The 26,573-nt window shown below is 41.5% G+C and overlaps 2 long non-coding RNA genes across 2 annotated transcripts in view; one reads left to right on the forward strand and one right to left on the reverse strand.

Annotated features, from left to right (window-relative positions):
• The window catches only part of LOC148152196 (uncharacterized), a 71,954-nt gene that overhangs the window by 24,440 nt on the left and 20,941 nt on the right, over nt 1-26,573 (forward strand). Inside the window, exon 2 of the long non-coding RNA XR_015757978.1 lies at nt 4,521-5,337. This is a non-coding gene — a long non-coding RNA (uncharacterized LOC148152196). The remainder of the gene's footprint in view (nt 1-4,520; nt 5,338-26,573) is intronic.
• LOC148152197 (uncharacterized) lies at nt 9,787-21,121 on the reverse strand. Its single transcript, XR_015757979.1, has 4 exons — nt 21,019-21,121; nt 17,786-17,849; nt 10,789-10,887; nt 9,787-9,913 (listed from the first exon to the last, which is right to left on the reverse strand). It is a non-coding gene; the product is annotated as an uncharacterized LOC148152197 (long non-coding RNA).

The following is a 26,573-nucleotide window of genomic DNA, read 5'->3' on the forward strand; positions in this document are numbered from 1 at the left end:
CTAAACAATTAATTGCTCCAACCAAAATGTAGGCAGACTTTCCAGGGTGTGCACTCTCCTGGATATTGGCCTTCGACCTTTCCTACTCTAGTCAGGCCTTGGAGGACTCTTTTGCTGTTGAGTCCGCACACCAGTAGCAATTGCAATGACTCACCGTTCCAGATCCTGAAGAACTGTTTTGCCACTTGGCCGAGGCTTGGCTTTGTTGTGGGGTTTTGCTGTGGTTTGGCCTAGGGTCTCTCAGCTCAGGACATGTCCTGTGTGAGGCTCTGTGATTGCCTACATTCATGTGGTGTTCCTAAAGCTCACTTGGACAGGTGAGGATGTACAATTCTATTGGGATGCCCTGTAGATCCCATGCTCCACTTGCCGCATTTTCTAATGACAAGGCCAGCTGCACTGTCTGCTTGATGTCCAGTTGGACTTCAGCATGGTTATATCAGTAATCCTACTCTTGCTGCCACTTAAATAATGCACAGAGGCGTGTGTCCAGTCTCCAAGTCACCCTTTATTTACTCGTGCACAGTACACTGGCTGTAGCCAATCAGCTCAGACTCAGTCCTCAACTGAGGAGATTCTAATCCCCTAGTTATTTTTTTCTTAGCTCAGAGAACTTTCCTCTTCTTCTCCTTCTCCCTCCACACAGTATACTGGCTGTGGCCAACCAGCTCAGAGTCAGTCCCCTACTGAGGAGATTCTAATCACCTGGTTATATTATATTTTTAACTGCGGTAGTGCTTATTTTTCCCCAGCACCCATGTTGTGTAGATGCAAGTGTGAGACACAGTGAAATACAATAGGTATACAAATATTTATTCAATTCTGGCTCCCAGGAAGAAAGGAAATACCCAAGTGGCAAGTGACAAGCAGTGCCCTTCACATCAAAGGGCAATGCTGCGTGATCAAACAGTGAAGGGGAGGGCAGGGATTAAATCAAAATTGAGTTGGAGGGGGAAATAATGCACTCCACACCCTGCAGTGCCCACCTTTCCCTGAGAGTATTGGTGGATTGGGATCAACTGAATTGTTAAATTCAATATTGAGTTTTAAAGGCTTTAGTGGAACATGAGTTGCTGTTCCTCCAGCTTGCCTTGAGCTTCATTGGAATACCGCAACAAGCCTGGTGTGAAAATGTGAGCATAGGAGCAAAGTAGTTTATTGGAGTTACTAAAATGGCAAACAACTGAAAGTTCGAGTCATTCTTAGAGGCAGAACAGAGGTGTTTCGCAAAGCAGTCATCCAGTCCAGTCTGCTTTGGGTTTCGCGAATGTAATGGAGACTATATTGTGAGCAGCAGTGAAACTTTAAGTCACCATAGTCCCTTTGGAGCATTGAAATGTTACCTCATTAACGAGAGATGACTGGTGGTAGTTTCACCTGAGGATCACCACACCTCAAGCAAGGGGATAAGTTGGGAAGGAGGCTATGGTAACCTCAGGTTCTGGCATCACTCTGTATCATAAACTGCTGTCCAGCCAACTGAGCTGCACTAGAATAAATTAAAAGAAGTAAATACATGTAAAATGTTGCTGCATGTCGAAGTAATCTTTGGGGCCTGGGATAGTGAGGATGAAGGAGGTCTAAGGGCAAGTGCAACACCTTCTCTAATTTCATGGGAAGATCCTATGGGTGGGGTTTGGGGGTGTGTGGGGTAGGGCAGGGTGAGGAAGTGTTAAATTTAATTTTTCTGTGTTTAAGACAATGTACACTGTTTATTTCTTCCAAAGAAGCTCACCCTAGCGTGTCTCCCTTCTCGTTGGCTCTCTCTGCCAACATTGTGCTATTTCGACACAGCAATATGCAGCTCTGTGATGTCATCATAAGATTGTTCCAAGGTAGAATAGTTACCTGGATGACTTCTTCTGACAACATTAACTGGACATTTTTTCCTGTTAGGTGTCCCACCCATTTCTAAGTCTTTGGCTTGGTAAATGTATGTCAGAGGTTGGGTGAGGAAAATCTATGACCAGGTATAGAAACATTTGGGGTAATGCTGGTGAGCTTTCATTTTTCTTTGCTGATTTCCATTCTTGGGCAAGTAAATAGTGACAGGTTGAAAAATGCCCATCTTACAAAGGAGGTGGTGCTGGACATCTTGAAATCATAAAGATAGGTAAACCCCCAGGACCTGATCAGGTGTGCCTTGAACTCTGTGGGAAGCTAGGGAAGTGATTGCTGGGCCCCTTGCTCAGATAATTGTATCATCAATAGTCACAGGTGAGGTGCCAGAAGACTGGAGGTTAGTTAACATGGTGCTACTCTTTAAGAAAGGTGCTAAGGGAAAGCCAGGGAACTATACAGTGAGCCTAACATCAGTGAAGGAAATTCTGAGGGACAGAATTTACATGTATTTGGAAAGGCAAGGACTGATTAGGGTTGGTCAATATGGTTTTGTGCATGGGAAATCGTGTCTCACTAACCTGATTGAGCTTTTTGAAGAAGCAGTGAAGAGGATTGATGAGGACAGAGTGGTGGACATGATCTATATGGATTTCAGTAAGGTGTTCGATAAGGTTCCTCATGGGAGATTGGTTAGCAAGGTTAGATCACATGGAATAGAGGAGAATTAGCTATTTGGATACAGAACTGGGTCAAAGGTAGAAGACAGAGGGTCACTTTTCAGACTGGAGGCCTGTAACCAGTGGTGTGCCTCAAGGATCAGTTCTGGGTCCTCTGCTTTTTGTCATTTATATAACTGAATTGGATGTAAACATAAGAGGTATGGTTAGTACGTTTGCAGATGACACCAAAATTGGAGGTGTAGTGAACAGCGAAGAAGGTTACCTCAGAATACAACCGAATGTTGATCAAGTGGGCCAATGGGCTGAAGAATGGCTGATAGAGTTTAATTTAGATAAATGCGAGATGCTGCATTTTGAAAAGGCAAATCAGAACAGGACTTTTACACTTAATGGTAAGGTCCTGGGGAGTGATGCTGAAGAAGGAGACCTTGGAGTGCAGGTTCATTGCTCCTTGAAAGTGGAATCGCTGGTAGACAGAATAGTGGAGAAGGCATTTGGAATGATGGTCTTTATTGGTCAGGGAATTGAATATAGAAGTTAGGAGGTCATGTTGCGGCTGTACAGGACATTGGTTAGGCTACTTTTGGAATATTGTGTGTAATTCCAGTCTCCCTGCTATAAGAAGGATGTTATGAAACTTGTAAGGGTTTAAAAAAGATTTACAAGGATGTTGCTAGGTTTTCAGGGTTTGAGCTATAGGGAGAGGCTGAATGGGCTGGGGCTATTTTCCTTGGAGCATCAGAGGCTAAGGGGTGACCTAATAGAGGTTTATAAAATCATGAAGGGCATGGATAGGGTAAATAGACAAGGTCTTTTCCCAAGGATGAGGGAGTCTAAAACTAAAGGGCATTTAAGGTTTAAGGAGCGAGGGAAAAGATATAAAAGGAACCTCAAGGGCAACTTGTCATGCAGAGGGTGGTGTGTGTTTGGAACGAGCTGCCAGAGGATGTTGTGAGGGCTGGTACAATTACATTTAAAAGGCATCTGGATAGATATATAAATAGGAATAATTTAGAGGGATATGGACCAAATGCTGGCAAATGGGACTACATTAGTTTGGGATATCTGGTCAGCATAGACGAATTGGACCAAAGGGTCTGTTTCCATGCTGCACATCTCTATGACTCCATGACTCTAAATCAAGCTTGCTGAACAATTTGCAGCAATGTAACTGCAGGAGTGCATGAGAATTACAAGGCAGTTATATGTTTCCACCCCACTGTTAGCATCAGATACAAGAATTGAAGTAGTGCCCCCATGCATTGTTGCTCCAATTACAACAACGTATTGTTATGTGTTGGTAAGACCACATCCAGAGTATTGTGTCCAGTTTTGGTCTCCTTACCTGAGGAATGATGTGGTGGCTCTGGAGTCAGTTCAGAGCAGGTTCACCAGATTGATTCCACAGACAAAAGGGCTGTCATATGAGGAGTGCTTGAATACTTGGACTTGTACTCACTAGGAGTTCAGAAGAATAAGGTGGAAAATCTGATTGAGGTATATAAAATGCTAAAGGGGATTGATCAGGTGGACTTTGAAGAAATGATCCCCTTGTGGGATAGCCTTGAGCAAGAGGTTATAGACACTGTGAGGGAAAGTAGGTTCAAAACTGAGCTGAGGAGAAATTACTTCTTTTAGAGTGTTGTGAATCTGTGGAATTCATTGGCGCAGAGTGCAGTGCAGGCAGAATCAATCAAAAGATTCAAGAAATAAATATTTATATTTCTGTTAAAAGCAGCATAAAGGACAGTAGTGTGGAGTTGAGACGAGGATAAGGTCAGCCATGATCACGTTAAAGGGCAGAGCAGGCTCGAAGGACTGAATTGCCTTTTCCCACTCCTAATTCCTGTGTTCATATGTTCCTATATGATAATCATAGATCAACTGGGCCCTAACTTATAGTTACATTAGGCAATGAATAACCGATCCCTTTATGTATTCAAGTTAATGTTCTGTCTTTATTTCTTCTAGTGAATCTCACTTTAATGTGTCTTTCAGAGCAATCCCTCTGAAGTGTTTTAACTTCATGCCATATCTCAATACCTTTACACAACAAATCCTCACCATTCAGACATCCACCAAAAGCTATCATGGTCTCTGGAAGATGCTAACAAATGCAAAGTCCTGAACATTGACACAATGGCTATCACAGACAGACCCATCCAAAGAACTTGGAAATATTCACTCAAACTAGTATTTCAAGGGAGATTCTGAGAGCAATGTGGCAGATAATTGGAGAGAAGATGCCTTCCTTGTTTTCTCTTTCTGGAGAGCTAGCATCCAATTCCCAGTGAGGCACCTACAGACAAAAATCATGGAACCAAGAATCTTCAACAATTGCAACATTTGGCATCCAGAGACCAATTAAAATCAAAATTAGCCCGACATTAAATCTTTATTCCTTAAAGACAACTGAAGGACTTTATTGATTTGAATGATTTATTGTCACTTGCATTTTACACTGAATCGACACAGACATCAAGTTTCGATAAATTCTGTGTTACGATCGAGCCCTCCACTATCACCTGATGAATGAGCGTCGCTCCGAAAGCTAGTGTGCTTCCAATTAAACCTGTTGGACTATAACCTGGTGTTGTGTGATTTTTAACTTTGTACACCCCAGTCCAACACCGGCATCTCCAAATAATGTTATAACTGAAAGAGAGTTCTCTTCCTTCTGCTGCCTCCACCATGAGTCCTGAGCTGGCTCAGGATATCTGTGCCACCACTCCTCCTCCATCGCCTCGCCACCATCTGTGCCAGAATTACCAGCGTAGGAGTTGTCACTCCTTCAGTGCTATCTCTACGACGTTGGGTAAGTAATATTCCTTAGTCTTCTTTTGTATTGATATCATTTTTAAAATTAAGTTCGTTGGGTTTGGCAGTAAATAAAGTTACTCTGATTCTGATTCTGATAAACCTTGCTGATTGCCTCCTTATTGTTCACAGCAAAAATATTTTTTTTAATTGGAGAGTGGTGTAGCTTCATTTAAAATAGAGGGGTACACTTTCACTCCTTCCCACCTGGTCATAACAAATTAGGCATAATTTGTAGTTTTCAATTTATTGCAGAATGTCTATCATAAATATTGGTGCATGCATTTTAATTAAGTGATGGATTTAATTTCATCATGGGCAGTATGCAGAGAATATTTGCATGTATTTCAGGCTTTCTATGTAGGAAGAATGCCAAGCCATTTGTTCTTTTGCAGTAGATTCATCAGCCACCAGCAGGACACAACACATTACCAGACAGTACTGCCTTCACAGCCACTACTTGAACAGAACTACTTCACCATCCCATCCCACATTTGCAGCCAGCCGGAAGATTGGCTAGGCTAATATTGTTTTCCTTAGAACAGAGGAGGCTAAGGAGTGACTTCAATTCAATTGTACAAAATAATGAGCAGTTTGGTTAGAGTGAACGTAGAAGATCTGTTTCTTCAGGTGGGGAGATCAGTTAACAGGTGGCATAGATTTAAGGTAGATGGATTAGAGCGGACATGTTCCAGGAGGTAGTGGGGGTTTGGAATTTGCTATCCAGTTTGGAAGTTTAGGCAAAAACCATTGAAGAACAACATGAATCTGGACCTGTGCCCAGCAAGGATACAGACTAGGTGCTGGTAAGTGGAATGAGAATGGGTGAGTTTAGCTAACACTGACATGGTGAGCTGAATGGCCTTTTTCTATGCTGAAGCGTTTCTATGGTTCTATTTAAATAACACTGCCATTCTCTTCTTCGTGCTAAGAGGATTAACACACATCTAGAACATAGAACAGTACAGCACAGAAACAGGCCCTTTGATCTACAATGCTGTGCCAAACATGATGCCAAATGAAACTAATCCCTTCTGTATGGCCTTGGTCTACATCCTTCCATTCCATGCACGTTCATGTGCTTATCTAAAAGTTCCTTAAATGGTCCTGTCATTTCTGCTTTCACCACTACCTGTGGTAGCACATTTCAGACTCCTACCACTTTGTGTAAAAGACTTGCCCCTCATATCTCCTTTGATCTTTCCCCCTCTCACCTTCAACACACATCCGCTAGTATTAGACATTTCAACTCTGGAGAAAAAAGATCCTGACAGTCAACTCAATCCATGCATCTCATTTTTTTTTAAACTTCTAACAAATCTCCCTTCAGCCTTCGCCACTCCAGAGAAAACCTGAGTTTTTCTAGCCACTCTTTATAGCTCATACCCTCTAATCCAGGCAGCATCCTGATCAACCTCTCCTGCATCCTCTCCAGAACTTCCATTTCTTTCCTGTAATGTGGTGACCAGAATTGAACGCAATATTCTAAGTGTGGCCTAACCAAAGTCTTATAAAGCTGCAACAGGATATCCTGACTCTTATACTAATTCTCTGACCAATAAAGGCAAGCATGCCATATGTCTTCTTTACCACCCTATCTGCTAAAACCATTTGCCTATTATGTGCCTTTGCAGACACCTAATATCCTCCTTACAACTTGTTCCCTAACTATTTTTATATCAGCAGCAAATATGGCTGCAATACAGTTGATATCTTCATCTCTGTTATTAGTATTGATCACAAATAGGTGAGGTCCCAGCATAATCACTTTGGCACTCGTTTAGTTGAATGGTGCTACTTGGAAATGAATCATTAACTCTGGCAGTTCCCTGTTAGTTAGCCAGTCCTCTATCCATGCTAATTCATCATGCCACCACTATACACGTTATGCTGTGTGGTTACTTTTTTGGTACCTAGAACTTGGAGGAGCCAGTGTTGGACTGGGATAGACAAAGTTAAGAAAAATCACACAACACCAGGTTATAGTCTAACAGGTTTATTTGGAAGCACTAAGTTTCGGAGCATCACTCTTTCATCCACCTGATGAAGGAGCAGCGCTCTGAAAGCTAGTGCTTCCAAATAAACCTGTTGGACTATAACCTGGTGTTGTGTGATTTTTAACTTGGTTACTTTTTATGTAGCATCTTATCAAATGTCTTTTGGAAATCCAAATACATTACAATTATCGCATAGAACCTTTCAGTACAGAAGAATCACTTCAGTTGATTAAGTCTGCACTGCCAAAAGATACCTACTCCCGTCCCACTTTCCTGTACTACATCCAGAGCCTTGAATGTTATGATACTTCAAGTGCTCATCTAAGTATTTTTTTTAAAGTTGTGAGGTTTCCTGACTCAATTACTCTCCCAGGCAGTGCATTCCACAGCACCCTCTGAGTGCAAAGGTTTTTTTCCTCAAATCCCCTTGAAATCATCTGCCTTCACATTAAAATTATGCCCACTTGTTATTGATCCTTCAACTAAAGGGAATAGCTGCTTTCTATTCACCTTGTCCTTGCCCCTCATAATCTTATAAAAAATTATCAGGTCTCCTTTCAGCCTTCTCTGCTCTAAAGAAAACAACCTGAGCATATCCAGCCTCTTTTCATAGTGGAAATGCTCCATCCCAAGCAACATCTTGGTGAATCTCCTTTGCATGGCCTCTAGTCCAATCACAACCTTAATTGCATTGTCCCTTTAGTTATACCTCCAAGGAACTCTAATAAATTTGTTGACTACAATTTCCCTTTCACTAAACCATGTCCAGCAAATAAGCCTTGCATGGAGTCCAATTGGTCCATGGCAAATGTTTATGTTCCACTTCTCCCATCCTTCCAGCAAAGCACTTTATTCCTTTCTCTCTCACATTTTTTAATCTATCCTGTATAACCCAATATTCTCTATGCTACTTTCTCCCCACCCCACCCTCCTCTAGCTTATCTCTCCACGCTTCAGGCTCACTGCCTTTATTCCTGATGAAGGGCTTTTGCCCGAAACGTCGATTTCGAAGCTCCTTGGATGCTGCCTGAATTGCTGTGCTCTTCCAGCACCACTGATCCAGAATCTGGTTTCCAGCATCTGCAGTCATTGTTTTAACCCAATATTTGTTGACTGCTTGATCTAATATTAAAACAATTAATTCAGGCAATTCCTACTGCATAACAGAGATGAGCTAATTTTCAGCAAACCAACTTCATTATTTTTCCTGTATTCTCCATTTTTTTCCAGGTTACTTTCTTATCCTGCTTCATTACCTCAGTTTTGTTTTAATAAACCTCTATTTCTTCTCAAGCAGCTAATAAACCATTTAAGCAGTATGTGCATTGGGGCAGCATGGTGACTCACTGTTACCAGGGAGCTAGGTTCAACTCCAGCCTAGAGTAACTGTCTGTGTGGAGTTTGCACCTTCTCCTTTTATCTGTGTGGGCTTCCTCTGGGTGTTCCGATTTCCTCCCGCAGTCCAAAGATATACAGACTAGGTGGATTAGCCATGGGAAATGAAGGATTATAGGCCTAGGGTGTGGAGGGGAGGAATGGATCTGGATGAAGTACTCTTCAGAGGGGTAGTGTGGACTCAATGGGCTGAATAGTCTGCTTCCACACTGTAGAGGATGTATGTGTTGATAAATTCATTAATTGAAGAGTGTGTTGCCCAACAATTTATGAAAAATGACTCAACAATATACTTGGCAAAAACCCAATTAATCCAAGAGGCTGTGCTTGAGTAAATTAACTTCCATTAATGTTGTCCGTGTAAGAAAAGCTTAAGTCGGAATTTTCTGAATTTATGCGCCTGCCAACTGACAGCACACATTGAAAACTTGAGTAAACATTGCTTAAGACTTTCACATCTTTATTTTAATTAATTGGGGGGCCAGAGGGCATAAAGGCTAGAGTTAACTTACGAACAAAATGTCAGAAAATTATGCCTAATGGCTGACTTTTCGAACAGTAAGGATTTTTCATACTACTGTGAATGTTATTCAGTGTTAATGTTATTCTTGGTTATGAAAATGGTTATTCTTGGAAATTCCTTGCCTCAGTTGGAACGTGTTACTTGCTCATCTGACCCAAATAAAATGCCCAATTAAAATTCAATGATGGCTTTCATTGAACCATCCAGCTTTTATATGATAATTCGCAAAATGTTATCCCTCATTAGTCAACATTTTGTAGTAGAGATTTGCTAGCCTGAGGAAAAGAACTCCTTGACATTTAACCCAACCCTTGAATGGCTATACACATCAACTTTGTCTCTGCAAATCAGTCACAGTGAAATAATCTGTCAATAAAAGTAGAAAGGCATTCCTGCTCAAAAACTGTGTAAACAAAAAAAAAATCAAAAAAACACTCTCTTAGGGAGGGAACTTGTAAAACAAAGACTTACAGAATTGAAATCAGAAATTCATCTATTGTCCTTTGGTTGGTGGACAAGCTAAAGGAGGCATGTTGTGGGAGGTCCTCCAATTGGCATTAGAGTGTCAGAAGGAGTCAGCCAACCTTGCTTCACCAGGGAGTTTGGAAATGTAACAGTGCTGAAGACTGGCAGTTTCACCATCATTACTATCAGAAATCCTACAGGGGTAAAATTGGTGTTAGTGAGTTGCCAGATTCTGCTGCTCAAGAACCAGAACTGCCCAAATGTAGACAAATGGAAAGAAATAGCAGATTTTAATCATCGAACTGGAATGCTGGTTTCTCCAGGATGTGTATTTTGATACAAAACTTATTCAATAAAAATAGCACTACTTAGCATGAGGTTACCAATGAATATTATCACAGTGATAACACAGAGGTGGCAATAACAAAAAGGTGGTGTGTGGAAACTTGATGAAGATACTCTGGTTGGAAATTTCTTTCAGGGCCACGGCACAATATAGGTGGTCAACAGGATCCCAGAGGCAACCTTCCTGGAGATGCCTCTCAATAGGTAACTACCAGGCTTGCCATCTAAATAAAGATGATGGAGGCTACCTGTTCACACCACTGGCCCAATCAGAGATCAGCTGGCTGTCCAGCCACAGCAGAGCTACTAGAACAAGAAGGAGCCTCCATTTTGAAGAATCTTTGTAGGAGAGGAAGTCAGCTCAACATGCTGCCAGATCCTTGTGTTCAGAGGATAACCATCGACAATGTTGGTCTCTCTCTCTTTCTTTCTCTCTCTCTCTCTCTCTCTTTCCTATCACGTGGTAAAATTTTACCCTTTCAGAATGTCAAGCTATTCATTAAATTCAATACAGGGGAGGCAATGATCATGGTATTATCACGAGACAATAATCCAGAGACCCAGTTCTGGGGACCTGGTTTCAAATCGCGCCGAAACAGGTGATGCAATTTAAATTCAATTAAAATCTGGAATCAAGTTTAATAATGAACATAAAACCATTGTCAATCATTGGAAAACCCTATGATTCGTTGATACCCTTAAGTGAAAGCAACTGCCATCTTACTTATTCTGGCCCACACGTCACTCCAGACCCACAGCAATGTGGTTGACTCTCAACTAGGGATGGGCAAGAAATCCTGGTGTAGTAGCCAATGCCCTCATTCTGTGAACAAAAACAAAATCAGGACGACTGCCAAGTACAACAAAACTTTTCCATTATATTTGAAATAACTGTGCAACTAGATATGTTGAAAAATTGACAAATAAGATCTGATTTCTCATTTTTAGTAAGTTTAGAACATAATTGTATATGGCCCTAAATTTATGGTCCATTGGTAAATAGAAAAATTGAGCAATGTAAATAAAATAATTCTTTCGAGGATGCAAACTTTATTGATGTCCGAGAGGCTGAAACTCACTATGGTGAAAACTTCAAAATTCATGAATGCTTTAAAACAGGTAATTATGTAATGAACAATTGACATTTTTTTCAAAATGATTCTTTGTAGATTAGATTATCTGCAAGTTGAGAAGGAATCAAGAAAACAAATTGAATGTTACCCTTGATTAAAAATTGCCCTTGTATAGAAATGAGAAATAATAATATAAGGGAACAGTCAGATTTAGCAAGTTGATCAGTCATTGGAGTAAATGAAATACATTGCAGACACAAATACACTTAGATTATAATATACAAGCAAGTTTATAGAAGGTAATGATTAGTAGCATAAAAATCAACACAACATATTTTTCTTGAAAACAGACTATTTGGCTAACAAACTCAGACCCACAAAAATGGCAAAAAGCACACTTCATTAACTTCCTTAGCAGTACAGACCCTGTGGTAGCATACATATGTGAGGGTTTATTCAGTCTATGGGGAATAATTCTAAAATGGGCTATGGAAAGCTATTCCAGTGTAAGAACATAGAAAAATAAAAACAAATGAGTAGTAGTAGACTCTGAGCTTGTTCCACCAGTCAGACAGCAGTAAGATGCAGCCTTAACTACATTTTCTTTTCTTCCCTGTTCTTCCCATTTTCTTGGTGGTACGGTGGCTCAGCGTTTAGCACAGTAGCTCACTGGTTAGCACTGCAGCCTCACAGCAGCAGGGACCTGGGTTTGATTTCAGCCTTGGGTAACTGTCTGTGTGGAATTTGCACATTCTCCCTGTGTCTGTGTGGGTTTCCTCCCAGTGTCCAAAGATGTGCAGGTCAGGTGGATTGGTTGTGCTAAGTTGCCAATACTGTTAGGTGCATTAGTCAAAGGGAAATGGGCCTGCAGGGGTTACTCTTCAGAGGGTTGGTATGGACCTGTTGGGCCAAGGGCCTGTTTCCACACTGTAGGGAATTTAATCTTTTAAAAAAACCCTCAATTTTCTTGTCAATCAAAGACCTATCCAAATCAGCCTTGACTGTATTAAATGATCTAACCTTCACTGCTTGCTAGGGAAGAGAATTCCAAACACTAACAACACCATGAGGGAAGAAATTCCTCCTCATCTACATTTTAAGTGGGAGATACCTTGATTTTAAACTGTGCCCCTTAAGTTATATATTCCTCCAAGAGTGGGGAATGATCCTCTGCATCTAATCTGTCAAATGCCCTCAGAATTTTAAATATTTCAATTTTTAACAGAATCAGTGACTTCTGTCTTCTAAACCTCTCCTACAGGAAGACTGGGAATCCTTCCGGATCTCCAGTGACAAATCTGTTGCAAGACATCCACCAATCTCTTTACTGTCGTTCTATAGCCAAAGCATAGATGTCAGTATGGCTTTCCAAGCAGCTGAAGGGGAAACTGAAGAGGCCTTCCTTACACATTTGTTTCATTTATTTGTTTCATTCACTTCAGGAGGTGCAGGAGCATTCTTCCAAATCTCCCATTCCCCACCCACTTTTCTGTTGACTGACTATCAAGACCTTCTTTACTGTACTTGCCTGAGTGCCAGCGGATAGCAAGGGTCACCCAACAGTTAGTTCCCATTTGTTCCTGTGGAAAATGGGACAGTAGCACAGCAAAGAATTTCCATTCCTAAAACCTGTCAGGTTCATACTGCAACCAGGAAGGAAATAGACTGAGGTTAATATCCTCTGAAACTCTGAAAGTTAATATTTCTCTCTCCCACTCATCAAAATAGCTAACCTAATTCTGGAAAGTTCAATGAAAATCCTATACACAAGAAGTAGTGAAAATCCAACCCAGCCAATTACCGCCCCATCAGTCGACTCACGATCATCAGTAAAGTGATGGAAGGTGTCATCAACAGTGCTATCAAGCAGCGCCTGCTCAGCAATAACCTGCTCAGTAACGCCAAGTGTGGGTTCTGCCAGTGCCACTCAGCTCCTGAGGAAAGGATTGGATCTGGGGTGAGGCGGGGGCATCAACATTAACTTCACCAGTTTCCAAATCTCCCCTCCCTCTCACCTTGTCCCAGATCCAACCCTCCACTTGGCACTGCCTTCTTGACCTGTCCCACCTGTCTATCTCCCTTCTCACCTATCTGCTCCACACCCCCCAACTGACCTATCACTATTACCCTCATCTGCATCCACCTATCGCCTTCTCAGCTACCTTATCCTCCAGCCCCACTTCCACCACCCTATTTATCTCTCAGCCCCCTTCCCCTACACATTCCTGACGAAGGGCTTATATGCCCAAAACATCAACTCTCCTGCTCCTCAGATGCTGCCTGACAGGCTGTGCTTTTCCAATGTCACACTTTTCAAACCCCACTCAGCTCCTGGCCTCATTACAGCCTTTGTTCTAACATGGACAAAACAGCTGAATTCCAGAGGTGAGGGGAGAGTGATAGCCCTTGACATCAAGGTTCCACTCAACTGAGCATGGCATCAAGGAGCCCTCGCAAAACTGGAATCAACAGGTATCAGGGGAAAATTCCCTGTTGGTTGGATTCAAACATGACACATATGAAAATAGTTGTGACTGTGGGAGGTCAGCCATCTCAGCTCCAGGACATATCTGCAGGAATTCCTCAGGTTTGTGTCATAGGCCCAACCATCTTCAGCTGCTTCATCAATGACCTTCCATCCATCATAAGGTCAAAAGTGGGGATATTTACCAATGATTACACAATATTCAGCATTATTCATGACTCCTCAGACACTGAAGCAGTCCATGTTCAAATGCAACAAGATCTGAACAATACCCAGACTTGGGCTGAGAAATGGCAAGTAACATTCATGCCACACAAACGCCAGGCTATGACCATCACCAATAAGAGACAATCTGACCATTGCTCCTCGACATTCAATGATATGACCATCACTGAATCCCCCACTGCCAACATCCTGAGGGTTATCATTGACTAGCAACTTAACTCGACTCACCAAATAAACACAGTAGCTACAAGAGCAGGTTAGAGGCTAGGAATATTCCAGCAAGCTACTCACCTCACCAAAGCTTGTCCACCATCTACAAGGTACAAGTCAGGAGTGTGGTGGAATATGTTCCACTTGCCTGGATGAGTGCAGCACAAACAACACTCAAGAAAATTTACACCATCCAGATAAAGAAGCCCACTTGATTGGTACTACATCCACAAGCATCCACTCCCTTCACCATCGACACTCAGTAGCAGCAGTGTGTACCATCTACAAGGTGCCTTGCAGAAATTCACCAAAGATCCTCTGATAGCATAACTACTTCCACCTAAATGAACAAGGGTAGCAGATATACTGGAACACCACCACCTTCAAGTTCCCCTCTAAGCCACTCACCATCTTGACTTGGAAACATATCATCATTCCTTCACTGTCGCTGAGGCAAAATCCTGGAATTCCACCTCCAATGACATTGTGGGTCAACCCACAGCAGGTGGACTGTAGTGGTTCAAGAAGTGCACCACCACCTTCGCAAGGGCAACTAGGGACGGGCAATAAACAATGGCCAGCCAGTAACGCCCATATCCCACAAATGAATAAATAACAAAAAAGCAAAAGGAGGCAGTGGTATAGTGATAATATCACCAGATTAGACCAGGGCCAAGAGTGTATTGCTGGAAAAGCACACCAGTCAGGCAGCATCTGAGGAGCAGGAGAATTGACGTTTTGGGCATAAGACTTACATCAGACCCTTCTCAGGTCTATTTAGTATCACCCATGGCCATACTGGTCTGCAAATGCCTGATCTCAGAAGCTAAGCAGACTCAGGCCTGGTTAGTACTTGGATGGGAGACTGCCTGGGAATACCAGGTGCATAAGGATTAGACCAGAGGACAGACGAATGGTAGAGCAGGCTTGAATGGCCCATTCTTGCTCCTACTTTCTAGATTTTTGGAGGCACCAGTTCAAACACTTTTATGGCAGCTGGTACAATTTAAGTACAATTAATATAACCTGAAATTGGTGATCATCACTGGTTATTGTGAAAATCTATCTGGACTGCTGATAACCTTTAGGGAAACAATAATGTTGTAATTTTACCCACCTCTACCACTTCCTCTGGTAGCTCATTCATATGTGCACCATCCTCTATGTGAAAACATTGCCCCTCAGGTCCCTTTTAACTCTGTTCCTTCTCACCCTAAACCTATGCCCTCTAGTTTTGGACTCCCCTACCCTGGGAAAATAGCTTGGCTATTCACCTTATCTATGCCCCTCATAATATTACAAACCTCTATAAGGTCATTCCGCAACCTCCAATGCTCTGGGGAAAAAAGTCCCAGCCAAGCCAGCCTCTCTTTATAACTCAAATCCTCCAGTCTTGGAAACATTCTTGTAAATGTTTTTTGCATACTTTCCAGTTTAATAACATCCTTCATAGAGCAGGATGACCAGAATTTTACACAGTACTCTGAAAGTGGTCTTACCAGTGCATTTTACAGCCATAGGCAGTATTTAGGTGGCATGGTGGCTCAGTAGTTAACACTGCTGCCTCAGAGTGCAAGGGACTCGGGTTCAATTCCAGCTTTGGGCAACAGTCTGTGTGGGGGTTATACATTTTCCCCATGTCTGTCTGGGTTTCCTTCAGGTGCTCTGGTTTCTTCCCACAGTCCGAAGATGTGTGGGCAGGTGGATTGGCTGAGCTAAATTGCCCATAGTGCTCAGAGATGCCTGTGTTAGGGGTAAATGTAGGGGGATGGGTTACTCTTCAGAGGGTCAGTGTGGACTTTTTGGGCCAAATGGCCTGTTTCCACACTGTAGGGATTCTTAGTTCAATGCTCAGACCAATGAAGGCAGGTGTACCAAATACCTTCTTCATCACCCTGTCTACCTGCAACTCCACTTTCAAGAAACTATGTACTTAGAATCATAGAATTCCCACAGTGTGGAAACAGGCCATTTGGCCCAAAAGGTCCACATCAACCCTCTGAAAAGCATCCCACCCAAACCCCTCCCTGTCAACTGGGCACCTTTACCCATTTCTTGCTACATCCTAAAAAATATTCAAATTAGTAAGGCATAACCTCACAACTTTCTCTCATATGGGTTTCTAAACTGTTAACCTCAACTATTTTTATACCAACTAATTGATTAAAGAAACTATTTAATGTCCCCTCAAAAGAAAAATATTTAAACTCACAACTGAGACATACCAGTCTGACTCAGCTTGTATTCTTCGAAATGAAGGCTCAGTTGTGACCAGTACATTCATTTCCAAGTTCTTTTCACTGGTTTTTACCTCTTGGTTGTCAATTGTATGTTGAATTTAAAAGTGAAAGATGAAGTAATCAATTGTTATCTCTAGAATCATCTCTGAACTGTCCTTGGAAATACTCATGAGCTGGCGACATGTTGTTTTGTTACCTCTCCAATGGAGGTTGGCCCAATCATAACACAATTGCTGCTCTTTTCCATTCACCAGTTGGGTGATCTATGTGAAGAACTTAGTCATTTTTGGGTAGAATTTTCACTAAGGTGAACACAATTCACCCAAAATAGAACAAAACAATATCGGACATTGAGGAATTGCAAAACAACAATTGGTGGAACTTGACTTTCTGTCATTTTTTTTGTACTGGGTTCAAAACTGGAAGCTGGCCAAACCTGCAGACTGAATAAATCACCACGGTGAACTGCAGCTTTTACACCCTTTTGTGGAGGCTCTTAAATTGAGCAATGTTTCGGCACAAAGCCTAAATTGATGTATTCTTAAAAATTTGGAAAACATTGCTAATTTAGTTAGAAACGAACTCTTGTGTATCTATGAAACTAGAAAGTGGCTCAGCACAGTTTCTTTTAGGCAATTTCAGTTGTGCAGTTATTTTCTGATTGCCTGAGTGACTTGTAAAGGTAAAATTACCATAATCTTACCAGACCATAATGAGAGGGGCAATAAGTGATCATTTAATTTGAGGGCTCCCACATCTGAAGTGAGGGGAAGAAGTTGAGAAAGAGAGTCCTTCATAATACCTCAGCTGAAGCAGGAATTGAACTCAAGTTTTTGGTGTCACTCTACATATCAAATCTATTGTACAGACAACGGGGCTACCCAGCCTCATCACTGATTATCTGTAACTCAAGAGATTCACTTCAATCAGGGCACAGTTTATTGCTTCATTGGTGCCCAAAGCCCCACCACCTTAAACATTCACTCCCTAAATATACTGGCACACTGCGACTGGAGAGTATAAATTAGGAATAGTAAACCATTCAGCTCCTTGAGGCTGTTCTGCCATTCAATGAGACCGTGGCTGATCTGTGGCCTGACTCCATTACCTGCCTTTGGCTGTTTTCCCATAATACCTTTGCTTATTGAAAAAATAATTTCCATCTCGGATTTAAAATTAACAACTGATCTAACATTTAAAAGATACACTCCATCAACTTCCCAATGCTTCCTTCTTCAGCTGCACACATACTTTTAGTTTCTGCAGATGCTACTGTGCTCACGCTTTGGAGTTCCAGGCAGCAGGGAAATCCGAGGACATGTAGCCTGGAAGGACAGTGACAATGAGCACAGGAGGACGCTATCAATTGCAAGTTCTCCTCCACGTCACATACTCCAAACTATATTGCTACCCCTGCACCACTGATTGGTCAAAATCGTGAAATTCCTTCCCTAAACACTCTATGGGAAGTTCAAGAAAGTGACTCACCACCATGCTCTGCAGGACAGTTGGGATGGACAACAAGTGATGGTCTTAACAGTGCTGGCACATTCTGCGAATGAATAAAACATTTAAATTAGGGAAAGTCATAGTTCTTGGACTAGGCACTCATTAAAATCTCTTTTTTTTGTGATTAAACTCATTTTCAACTGCATTAATAAAATAGTAAAAGGTTCCTGTGGAAAAAAATAACCAGATCCTTTCTGAAACCTAAAATGTTGTGTTAATTTGCAGAGAGGTTTATGTTTGTGATTATGAAAAGAAGCTTGGGCTTGAAACTTGATGATAACATCATGTCAGAAAAGTAGCACAATTTTGAGAGCAATTTGTGCTCAGAATACCAATCACACCTAAAGTGTTTTTGTTTAAGCTTAAACTTCGGATAGCTGCAAGGAATTCTACGGTACAGTGTCTTCCTTTTTTCAGCTAAAAATGTTAAATGTTATTTCAGATTAAATGTGGTTTCAGAATAATGTTGCTGAGCCAAAAATGTGGGAATGATTGAGATGTCAAAATCCTTTTGGCCATAAAGCCCACTGCATCAATGTGCAATCTGACCTCAAAAAAGTAACACTGTTGTTCGGAAATATTAATGCCTGCAGCTTCAGTTACACTAAAACAAATGGTTTAGGTATCATTTTTGTTTATCTGGTGGTAGCTTTCGTTCTGAGTCAGAATGCTATCGTTTCCATACTCACTTCAATACATGACTTGAATACATGAACTAGGCGAACTCTTCAGAGTAGTACTGACCGTACTGCAAGGTCTAAACGGCATTCCATTGGATTAAATATTAAACTGAGTCATAAACTGAATGTTCTAGTCAATGATAAACATCCCAGGTCAGTTCTTGACAACCAGGATGTACTGGTATTCTCACTCAGTAATTTTCTCATCGCATGAAATTTCCAATCATCATAACCTGAGTGGGCAGGGAACAAAATCCGTTACACAGCTCCCCACCAGCATTCTACAATGGAAATCAAATAGGGAATTCAGATATAAAGAGAACCTAACAAACACACCAGGAAGAAGGGTTATATATTGGTTATGATAATAGAATTAAATATGAAAATCAGAAGTTTGTTGAGCTGAATGATTTTGCTTTATGCTGTATAACCCTGTGAAATGAAATATCAGTCTCAATATGGGCAAGTATACTATAATGGGAAGCAAATTGCAGGAACTTGCAAATTACACATTTTCACTCTAGCAGTAGCAATCACAAGAAAAAAACTTGTGTATTCTTGGCATCAACCATTACGATTGGAGGTTATGATGCAGGTTCAACTTTAAATATATATTTCCTCTTTTTGACATTCTGCAATAAATTGTATTGACAAGGATCCTATACTTGAATATTCCTCAGAGTTAAATGTCCCTTATATCATCTGCAACTGGAAATAAACATCAGAACTTGCTTTTTGTTCATTCATAATATGTGGGCATTCCTACCAAGGCTGGAATATATTGCCCTTGAAAAGGCAATGCATGGCAGTCGATAAGTTGCAGATATACCCTCATCGCTATTAGGAAGGGAGTTCCAAGATCTTAACACAGCAACTGTGAAGGAATGGTATTATATTTCCAAGTCAGGATGGTGTGTTGCTTGGAGTGGACCTTGCAAGTGGTGGTGTTCCAATGCATCCGTGTCTCTTGTCTGTCGAGGTGGTAGATGTCAGGGGCTTGGAACATGCTGTTGAAGGTTATTGCAGTAGACGGTGCACACGGCTGCCACTGCGTGTCACTGGTTGTGCCAGTGCAGGTTGAAGAGGATGGATGTAGTGCCAATTAAGCAGGTTGTTTTGTCCTGGATGTTGTCAAGCTTCTTGAGTGCAATTAGAATTACACTCATCCAGGCAAGTGCACAATATGCCATCGCACGCTTGATTTAGAGTCATAGAGTCAATACAGCACAGAAACAGCCCCTTTGGTCCAACTCAATCATGCCAACCAGGTATTCTAAACTAAACTAGCCCCATTTACCTGCGTTTGACCCTTATCCCTCTAAACCTTTCCTATTCATTACTTGGCCTAATGTTTTTAAATGTTTTATTTGTATCTGCCTCTTGAATTGTAAATGATAGACAAACTTTAGGGAGTCAGAAGGTGACTTATTCTTGACAGCATTCCTAGCCTCTGATCTACTCTTGCAGCCACAGTATTTGTGCGGCTAGTCCAGCTGAGTTGCCCAGGATGTTGATTGTGGAAAATTCAGTGATGTTAATGCAATTGAATGTCCAGGGATGGTAATCAAATTCATTCTTATTTAAGATGGTCAGTGCCTGGCATTTATGCAGCATGAATGCTATTTGCCACTAATTTGCATAAAATTGAATATCATCCAGGTAATGCTACATATGAAATAGACTACCTCAGTATCTGAGGAGTCAGAATAGTGCTGAACAAAAAACATCAAAGAACTTTGGATGCTGGAAATCTGAAACAAAAACAGACATTGTTGCAAAAACTCAATACGTCTAGCAGCAACTGTGGAGAGAAAGCAGAGTTAGTGTTTCAGGCCCAGTAACCCTTCAGAACTGATTGTAACAAGGAAAATGTTGGTACATATGCTGAAGATGAAATGGAATGGAAGGGGCATGGGAGGAGAAGCATTAAGTGATAGGTGAAGATGAATCCAGAGACAGAGAGCAACAAATGGGCAAAGAATGAGTAACAGTCAGCCTGGGAGAATCAATAGCTGCTAATGGAGACTATTACAACCTGACAACGGGATGTTGTGGTAGCAGCCCTTGTTATGACAATGCCTGGTTTGTGGGAGCAAGGGTAAGGACGTGAGAGAAGATGCTCAGGCCCTAAAATTATTAAACTCGATACGGAGTCCAGAAGGGTGCTAGATCCCCAAGATGCCGAACATGCTGTCAGTGAATATGCCCACTTCTGTCTTTATGATGGAAAGAAGGTCATCCAATAAAAAAACCGAATATTTGGCGTGAGATCCTGTATCAAGTGTCACTTTCAATCTATGCTATTGTGGTTTTCAATCCATTTATTTAATCAACTAAAGATAAAATTTTGCATTAAAACTTGTGAAGTAAGGATGTAAAATATCTATTTACGGTATATTAAACTCCATGCTTGTACATTCCATTAAGAACTCTAATATAAGCTTGCTCTTTTGGAAATCCCATGATAAAAGTATTCACTTTTTTCCAGTTATCTATTAAACCTGTAGGTGGCAATACAAAATGAGATCTTACCTGGAACAGCATGCATGCCATCAAATACTGTAATGGGAGTTGAGGGGAAGAAAACCTGATTTGAGCCTGCATGTAGTTACAGGCTAAGGTCACTGGATGGAGCCACAGCTATGAGGAAACACAGAAACATACTTTGAGGGTTATAAAGAGACTGAGGATTGAATTTTACATTTTTTTGGCTGAGCTCGAGTCAAGATTTTATTGGTGAGATTCTCGCCACGAGACTGAGTAAGTCTTCTTGCTAGATCTTACCAAATGAACCTCATCAATTGATGTTCTCACCCATATAATGTGTTTCATGTCTGATTTCTGCCACAAATGACCATGCACCATTCCCAGAACAATTTGCCACTCACCAAATATCACCACTGGCTCTGGTGCCATCTTTAAAAGACTGGGACAGTCATTGTCCATCCGGAGCTGCTCTGCATGGTTCCTGACATTTGCCTCGGAATGGCAGATAGGAATATTGGTGCTCTATTTTGAGGTCCTATTGGTGAGCTTTGGTAAGATCACAAACATAACATTAATGAGTTGAGTTGGGTTTTAGATTAGCTTACTTACACTGTGGAAACAGGCCCTTCGGCCCAACAAGTTCACACCGACCCTCCAAAGATCAACCCACCCACACCCACTCCCCCACACCTACCCCTTCACCTAACACTACGGGCAATTTAGCATGACCAACTCAGCTAACCTGCACATTTTTGGAATTTGGGAGGAATCTGGACCACCCGGAGTAAACCCACGCTGACACGGCGTGAATGTGCAAACTCCACACAGACAGTTGCCAGAGGCAGGAATTGAACCCGGGTCTTTGGCGCTGTGAGGCAGCAGTGTTAACCACTGTGCCACCAAGTGCTAACTACTGTGCCACCATGCCGCCCAAACAAGAAAAGTAACAAAGGTTAATCGCTGTCATTTGGCAATTGCCATTGCCTAGTGAGAATCTCAGCCCACCACCTCGAGGCGAGAGAATGTTAAGGTGGGCCTCACCAGGCTTCCCATTTGATTCTACCAGACATCTCTCCAGAGCCCACCTCTCTCAGATGTTTATAAGATTCTTCCCTGAGAAACAAGTACACACGCACTTAGATCAGGATTCACTCAAGGTGAATTCAACCTCCCTTTTAATCCATTCTGACTTCAACCTATTTCCCTGGGCTGGAGCTAAACTTCAATGCAGGGCAGAGCTCCAGCAGTATACCCACACTGCTAAGAAGGGCCTATGGTTAGGGATTGTGGAAAATCCTGAATTATCCTGTCAGACCGAATTGCTGCTGCACCAGGAGGGACAGCGAGGAAACTTCAAGAAATCGACCTCCCAGTTCCTGCTGAAGGCAACAACCAATGCAAGCACTATCAGAATTTATGGATTTAATTTAGAGGGAAAGTCAGCTACTTCAAGGTCCTCCCCCTTCACTGACTGAAATTGTCTTCCATACCAGCACTTCCACCTGGCAGTCCCTAACAGGTGCACTGTAGGGAAAACCTCCACAGGAGCAGGTGTAGTTCAAGTTAATTGGATTAGATTACCTACAGTTTGGAAACAGGCCCTTCAGCCCAACAAGTCTACACCAACCCTCCAAAGAGTAACCCACCCATTGCCATTTCCCTCTGACTAATCCACCTAACACTATGGGCAATTTAGCATGGCCAATTCACCTGATCTGCACATCTTTGGATTGTGGGAGGAAACCAGAGCAAACCCACACAGACACAGGGAGAATGTGCAAACTCCACACAGACAGATAGTCGCCTGAGGCTGGACTCGAACTGGGTCCCTGGTGCTGTGAGGCAGCAGTGCTAGCCACTGAGCCACCATGCCACCCTTTTCAGTCCCAAGGTGCACGATAAGAAATTGTACTCTCAATCATAACGATTGTAAATCTGCCTGAGATGGTGAATTTCGTTGTCTAGAAACCAGCTGTCAGTAAGTGAAGAAGGGGAGAATTAATTTTCATCAGGTTATGAAGCTGAATGACTAGGTCAAAGGATACATCAAGGTGCAGTTCTATTGTCCTTAACTCTTGGCCAGATGGTTTGACTTTAAGTGCCATTTGCCCAGAGAAGTAGTGCAACAAAACTAACTGTAAATACCTCAGAGAAAGCAATAGTGGAACAGAGGGACTTTGGAGTTCTGCTGCCCAGTTTTCTGAAAGTGGAGTCACAGGTGGACAGGGCAGTGAAGAAGGCTTTTCATACACTTTTCAGTCAGGGCACTGAGTGTCCAAGTTGGGAAGTTACATTGCAGTTGTACAGGATATTGGTGAGGCTGAACTTGGAGTATTGAGTTCAGTTCTGGTCATCCTACTAAAGGAAGGATGTTATTAAATTGGAAAGAGTGCAGAAGAAATTTACAAGGATGTTGCCAGGACCCAAGAGTCTGAGTTATAGGGAGAGGTTGGACAAACTAGAACTTTTTTCTTCAGAGTGTAGGAGACTGAGGTGGAGTGGTGGGTGGGGGGGAGTCTCATAGAAGTGTGTAAGATGGCGAGAGGCATGGAATGCAATTAGTCCTTTTCCCAGGGTGGGGGAATCAAGGTCTAGAGGCCATCAGTTTAAAATTAAAGATGAAAGAATAAAAGGGAATCTGAGGGACAGCCTTTTTTACACAGAGGATGGTATGCATATGGAATGAGCTGCAGCTGAAGTGGTTACAGCGGGTACATTAACAACAGTTAAAAGGTATTTAGACAAATACATGGAGAGGAAAGGTTTAGAAGGATATGGGCCAAGTGCTGGGACATAGGGTTAGATTGGGCCAAAGGGCCTGTCTCTGTGCTGTGCTCTAACTCTAATTTCTCCGAGTGAAAGACAAAGCAAACTGTTCCCATTGATTGAAGAATCATAAAGCAGAGGACACAGATTTAAGCTAATCACCAAATGAGACAATGGTGACACAAGGACAAACCTTCTAACACAGCACGTGATTATGGCCTGGAGCAAACTGTCTGAGATTATGGCTTCCAAAGAGGAATTGGGTCATTAACCAAAATGGAAGATATTTGCGAACTATAAGAAAATTCTATAAACTCAAAAGTAGCTTTACTATTGTAACACAAAGGAATACTAACTGCATTCTTAAAAGACATGAAAATAATATTACTGCTACCATGTCTTTCTTCTCCCTATTCTCATTATTTTCGTTATTCTGCATTTATAATGCTTAATTATTCGATCATGGGAGGTGGCCATTGCTAGCTAGGCCAGCATTTATTGTTCCAACTTGGAGAAGACGGTTGGAGCTGCCTCCTTGAAACCCTGTGAGTCTTGGGTGCAGGGATGTCTAAAGTGCTGTTAGGAAGGGAGGTCCAGGATTGCGACCCAGTGTGAATAAAGCAAAGATGATATATTTCCAAATCCACATGGTGTGGAGTTTGGAAGAGAACTTGGAGGTTGTGTACGGTTTAGAGTTCTGCAGTTCAAATCCCAATATCATAGTTTTCATTTGAGATTTTAACCAATAAAGCAACAAGATACAGACTGGTGCAATACTCAGCAATACTTACCAAAAAGCAAAGCAGCTATTGTATGGACACATTCAGCTGTTACTTTCTAAATCAGTTTAAGCACAGTTTGACACCCACTCTCTCCACTCTATGGTCTGTTCCCTGGGACAGACACCAACACAAACATCGACTGTGCATTGAGGGCCATCAACTCAGTGGAAGATGCTCTTTGATCTGCCCAAAACTTGTTGGTCTTCCAGAGTAAGGAGTTGACCTTGACCGAACCTGGCAGACTGACACATTCCAAGATCAAGGACTATGTGCTGAGGGACACAATAAAGCTTAGGGTAGCTGCTGCCGAGGCACTGTCTGAAGTCTCTCGGCCAAAGTTAAATGGGAGTCTGTTCAGTTATCAGATGCTCCCAATACCTCAAACGTACATAAATGTCATCTTACAGAAGTAAGAGATACCTTAAGTTTGATTGTTAGACAGAGGAAGGAAGGCCAATGTTTGTTTGTTTTCTTCATATACCACTCTACAGAGCGGAACTGCTTTAGTAACTATGTAATATGTTTTTTTTACAAATAAAGTATATTTTTGAAAATTAAAAAATGTGCCTTGAGGGCACTAGATCATCCAAAGCAGTTTCTTATTAACTCTTTCCATGTCACAACCAACAGCATAATCAATTATATTATCACATTCTAATTTACCTAAGCTAAACAAAGCTCATTTGATCAATCTCACATTTCCCCACTTTATATGCTATCTTCCAATTGTTTGCCCACTCACTTAACCTGTCTATACTCCTTTGTGTCATCCTCATCACTTTTTTGTGTCATCCATAAATTTAGCTATTCTACATTAACTTTCCTTATCCAAATCATTAATATAAGTTGCAAAACATTGTGGGCCCAGCACTGATTCCTAAGACATGCAACTAGTTACAGGTTGCCATCCTGAAAATGCATCCCTTGTTCCAACTCTCTGTCTTCTAGTACTTAGCCAATTCTCTATCCATGCTGATATGCTCCCTCCAACACTCTGGATTCTTATTTAATTACACAGCCTAATGTCTGGTGCCTTAGCAAACATTTTCTGAAAATCCAAAATTATTACACCGACTGCTTCCACTTTTTTGACCTTCTTGTTACTTTTCAAAGAATTCTCATAAATTTGTCAGGAATGATTTCTGTTTCATGAAGCCTTGCTGAATCTGCTGGATCATATTGTGTCTTTATAAATGCAATGCAATTGGTCTTTGGCTGATTGAGACAATGTGACATGTGGACTCCAGCATCAACATTTTATAATTTACATCCATGACTTAGACAAGAGGATTGAAGACATGGTAATTAAATTTGCAGATGACACCAAGATAGGTAAGAACAAATGTTGTGAAGACGACATAGGACGTTGCAAGTAAAAGGTAGATTAAATGAGTTGCCAAACATATGGCTATGGAGTATGATGTGGAAATGGGAAATTGTTCACACTGACAGGAAAATGAAAAAGCAGAGAATTACTTAAATGCAGAATGACTGTTGAATTCTGAGGTGTTGAGGGATTTGGGTATTCTAGTGCATGAGTCTCAAAAAGGCAGTAGGCAAGTACAAGGTTAATCAGAAGAGTAATGAGATGGTATCCTTTATTATAAGAGGAACTGACCATAAAAGAAAGTATGATACTATTCAGTTATTTAAGGTATTAGTGATTCCACATCTCGAATATTATGTACAGAATTGGTCTTTGTACTTGTGGAAGAATGTAAATGCATTGGAGTTGTTTCAGTGAAGGTTTACCAGATTGATACCCGGGATGAGTGGGTTGCTTTATAATGTTAGGTTGAACAAGCTGGGCTTGTTTCAGCTGTTGTTGGAAAGAGTGAAGAATGAATTGATTGAAGTATTTACGATCCTGAATGGTCTTGACAAGGTACATGTGATAAGAATGTGTCCTTACATGTGTCAATCCAGAAATATGGAGCACTATTTTAAAACAAGTGGTTGCCCTTTAAGGGCAGAAGGAAATGATTTTCTCTCAGACGATTATACAACTTTGCAACTCTCTGCCACAGAAGGTGGTGAAAGCAGGCTGATTAA

The sequence above is a fragment of the Chiloscyllium plagiosum genome, unplaced genomic scaffold (assembly GCF_037043375.1).
Source record: "Chiloscyllium plagiosum isolate Xiang-an unplaced genomic scaffold, Cpla_swu_hap1 HiC_scaffold_1, whole genome shotgun sequence".
Classification (NCBI taxonomy): Eukaryota; Metazoa; Chordata; class Chondrichthyes; order Orectolobiformes; family Hemiscylliidae; genus Chiloscyllium; species Chiloscyllium plagiosum.